Source organism: Triticum dicoccoides, chromosome 5B (assembly GCF_002162155.2).
Source record: "Triticum dicoccoides isolate Atlit2015 ecotype Zavitan chromosome 5B, WEW_v2.0, whole genome shotgun sequence".
Lineage (NCBI taxonomy): Eukaryota > Viridiplantae > Streptophyta > Magnoliopsida > Poales > Poaceae > Triticum > Triticum dicoccoides.
The window spans coordinates 246,347,056-246,352,110 of record NC_041389.1 but is presented as its reverse complement, the minus strand read 5'-3'; positions in this window follow the sequence as shown (position 1 = coordinate 246,352,110).

Here is a 5,055-nt window from a genome sequence, read left to right as displayed (position 1 = left end):
ATCCTCGACGTTGAAGATATTACTCACGTTGTATTTGTCGCGTGGGAGGTCGATCTTGTATGTATTGTTGTTGTAGCGTTCTAACACATTGAAGGGTTCGGCGGCTTGAGGTAGTAATTTTGACTTGCCTTCGTTAGGAAAGTAGTTATTGCGAAGGTGTAGCCACACAAGATCTCAAATGTTGAATATCATGGGGTGCTTGTTGATGTTGATCTTGGTCGTGAGGCGTTGTACTTGGCACTCAATGGTGTGCCTTGTATCTCCATGCACCTTCTTGAGATAGCTCGCTCGTGCACTCGCGTCCATGTTGATGTGTTCTTGTAGTGGTAGCGTGATACGTCTCCAATGTATCTATAATTTTTTATTGTTCCATGCTATTATATTATCCATCTTGGATGTTTTATATGCATTAATATGCTATTTTATATCATTTTTTGGGACTAACCTATTAACCTAGTGCCCAGTGCCAATTGTTGTTTTTCCTTGTTTTTATCTTTTACAAAAAATCAATACCAAACAGAACAAATTTTTTTGAGGATTTTTCTTGGACCAGAAGACAACCATGAAGCTTCGGGAGGAGGCCAGGAGAGCCATGAGTGGGCCACGAGCTCACAGTGTGCGCCCCTTGGGGGGCGCCCTGCAAGCTTGTGGGCCCCATGTAGAGCCCCCCTAACCCTAGTTCCAGATCTATAAATACCCAAATATTCCTCGTATACCAAGGGGCACACAAAAAAACTTTTCCGTCGCTGTAAGATTCTATTGTCGTGAGATCCCATCTTGGGGCCTTTTTCTGGCACTCTACCGGAGGGGGATTCGATCATGGAGGGCCTCTACACCAACCTTGTTGTCCTTCCGATGGTGCGTGAGTAGTTTACCACGGACCTAAGGGTCCATAGCTAGTAGCTAGACGGCTTCTTCTCTCTCTGTGATCTTCAATACAATGTTCTCCTTGATGTTCTTGGAGATCTATTCGATGTAATCTTCTTTTGCGGTGTGTTTGTTGATATCCCATGAATTGCGGGTTTATGATCAGATTATCTATGAATATTATTTGAGTCTTCTCTAGACTCTTTTATGCATGATTAAGATAGCTTTGTATTTCTCTCCGATCTATTGATTTGGTTTGGACAACAAGATTGATCTACCTTGCAATGGGAGAGGTGCTTTGTTTTGGGTTCAATCTTACGGTGTCCTCACCCAGTGACAGTAGGGGTAGCGAGGCACGTATTGTATTATTGTCATTAAGGATAAAAAGATGGGGGTTTTACCATATTGTTTGGATCTATCCCTCTACATCATATCATCTTGCTTAAGGTGTTACTCCGTTCTTGTTAACTTAATGCACTAGATGCATGCTGGATAGTGGTCGATGTGTGGAGTAATAGTAGTAGGTGCAGGTAGGAGTCAGTCTACTTGTCACGGACGTGATGACTATATCCATGATCATTGCCTTAGACATCGTCATAATTATGCGCTTTTCTATCAATTGCTCAACAATAATTTGTTCACCCATCGTATGCTTTCTTCAAGAGAGAAGCCTCTAGTGAAACCTATGGCCCCCGGTTCTGTTTTTACCATATTTATTTTCAGATCTATAAAACCAAAATTCCAAAAATACCTTGCTGCAATTTATTAATTTATTTACTTTTACATTTTTACTTATCTTTTATACCTATCTCTATCAGATCTCACTCTTGCTAGTGACCGTGAAGGGATTGACAACCCCTTTTTCGCGTTGTGTGCAAGGGTTTGTTAGTTCGTGCATGTGCATCTATTGGCGACTTGCTTGTGCCTCCTACTGGATTGATACCTTGGTTCTTAACTAAGGGAAATACTTATCTCTACTTTGCTGCATTACCCTTTCCTCTTCAAGGGAAAATCAACGCAAGCTCAAGAAGTAGCATAGCGGTAGAATGTCCAATGGGGACAACGCGTTGAAGCCATAGACGACCACGAAGGGGATTTGCCGGTAGTCGAATGCCTTGCATGGTTGTAGGAGTACTCGGTGATGGCTAGACACTCTTCCCACTCCTTGATGTTCCTCTTGATCAACATGACCCACAAGTATAGGGGATCAATCGTAGTCCTTTCGATAAGTAAGAGTGTCGAACCCAACGAGGAGCAAAAGGAAATGACAAGCGGTTCTCAGTAAGGTAATTTCTGCAGGCACTGAAATTGTCGGTAACAAGTAGTTTGATAGTAAGATAATGTGTAACGAGCAAGTAACGGTAACAGTAAATAAAGTGCAGCAAGGCAGCCCAATCCTTTTTGTAGCAAAGGACGGGTTGGAATGGTCTCTTATAATAAGCAAAGCATTCTTGAGGGCACACGTAGATTTCATCTAGTCACTTTCATCATGTTGGTTTGACTCGCGTTCGCTACTTTGATAATTTGATATGTGGGTGGACCAGTGCTTGGGTGTTGTTCTTACTTGAACAAGCCTCCCACTTATGATTAACCCCCTCGCAAGCATCCACAAATATGAAAGAAGAACTAAGATAACAATCTAACCATAACATTAAGCATATGGATCCAAATCAGTCCCTTGCGGAATAGCCACAAACTAGGGTTTAAGCTTCTGTCACTCTAGCAACCCATCATCTAATAAATACTCCACAATGCATTCCCTTAGGCCCAAAGATGGTGAAGTGTCATGTAGCCGACGTTCACATAACACCACTAAGGGAATCACAACATACATATCATCAAAATATCGAATACATATCAAATTGACATGATTACTTGCAACATGACTTCTCTTGTGGCCTCAACAACAAAGGAAACTACTCACAAATGATATGCATGCTCAAGATCAGAGGGATATTAAATAGCATAATGGATTTGAGCATATAATATTCCACCAAATAAACCATCTAGCATCAACTACAAGATGTAATCAACACTACTAGTCACCCACAAGTACCAATCTGAGGTTCTGGTACAAAATTGAACACAAGAGATGAACTAGGGTTTTGATATGAGATGGTGTTCTTGAAGATGTTGGTGAATATTGGACTCCCAAAGATGAGAGGGTTGTTGGTGATGACGATGACTTCAATTTCCCCCTCCGGGAGGAAAGTTCCCCCGACGGAATTTCTCCGTCAGAGGGAAAAAGTGCTCCTGCCCAAGTTCCACCTTGAGATGGCGGCGCTCCGTCCCGGAAGTCCTCTCCTTATTTTTTTAGGTCAAAAGACCTTATATACGAGAAGATGGGCACCGGAGGTGGGCCAGGGTGCCCACTACCCACCAGGGCGCGCCTGGAGGGTCTAGCGCACCCTGGTGTCTTGTGGCCACCTGGCTACCCCCACTGGTAGTTCTTCTCTCCAATATTTATTATATATTCCAAAATAATTCTCCGTAAAAAATTTAGCTCATTTCGAGATGTGCAGAATAGGTATCTCTGACATAGCTTTTTCAGGCCCAGAATTCCAGCTGCCGATATTCTCCCTCTTTGTGTAAACCTGGCATATTATGAGAGAAAAGGCATTAGAATTACTCCATAAAGTCATATAAAGCATAAAAACACTATAATAAAACCATCCCTCAACGTGCGATGAAGAATCACTCCAAAGATCTTATCTAGCGGAGAACATAAGGCGAAATTGTTTGTAGGGTACGAAACCACCTCAAAGTTATCCTTTCTGATTGATCTATCTAAGAGTTCGTACTAAAATAACACCATATGATACACATCAACCAACTCTAATGCCACCTAGATACTCCAATGTCACCGCGAGTATCCGTGAGTTGATTATATGATATACATCAAACAAATTCAAATTCATAATACTCAATCCAACACAAAGAACCTCAAGGAGTGCCCCAAGATTTCTACCGTAGAAACAAGGATGAGAACGTGCATCAACCCCTATACATAGATTACCCCAATGTCACCTCGGGAATCCGCGAGTTGAGTGCCAAAACACATATCAAGTGAATCAGTATGACACCCCATTGTCACCACGGGTACTCATAGCAAGACATACATCAAGATCATGCCAAATCAAGAACAGGAGAGAGAGAGAGATTAAACACATAGCTACTGGTACAAACCCTCAACTTCGAGGGTGGACTACTCCCTCCTCATCAAGGTGGTCGCCGAGATGATGAAGATGGCCACCGGTGATGATTTCCCCCTCCGGCAGGGTGCCGGAACAGGGTCCAAATTAGTTTTTGGGGGCTACAGAGGCTTGCGGCAGTGGAACTTCTAATCTAGGGTTATTTCTGGGGGTTTCTATATTTATAGGATTTTTGGCGTCGGTTTCACACGAAGATGGGCCATGAGGGGCCCACAAGACACCAGGGCGCGCCAGAGGGGGCTGGCGCGCCCTGTTGGGTTGTGGCTACCTCGTGGCTCGTCTGGCCCTCCCACGAAGCTTCTAGTGCCTCTTTTGTTCCAAAAAAATGTCAAAAAGTTTCGTTGCATTTGGATAACTTCTATTTCTACACAAAAAAACAGCACCACGGTAGTTCTGCTAAAAATAGCGTCAGTCTGGGTTAGTTCCATGCAAATCATACCAAAACCATATAAAATTGTTGTAAACATGGCATACATACTTCATAAATTGTAGATATGTTGGAGACGTATCAGCATCCCCAAGCTTAATTCCTACTGGTCCTCGAGTAGGTAAATGATAAAAGAAATAATTTGTGAAGTGTGAATTCTAGCATAATTCATAAGTTTGATAAACGATAATTTCAATCACTTTTCCTAGCATCATAACAACAACTCTTTCTCATAAAACTCATCATGGTAAAGTAGCAATCAATTCACATGGTACAATTCAAACAATGCCTTCTCTTGAAACATAACAACCTATATTCTTAGTCACCAAATAATTGCAATTCAACTTATTCTCAACAAAGTCTAAGTAAGAGCTCCACATACTCGATCATCATATAGTCTTCTATGATTGCTAGTACTCAAAGCATATTTTTAGAACAAATGGCATCCATCTAACACAAAGAAATATAGGGGCTTAATGTTCCACTTCCCAACTCATTTATCATAGAGATAATTGTCAACAATAACAAATCATGATCAAATATATTTGA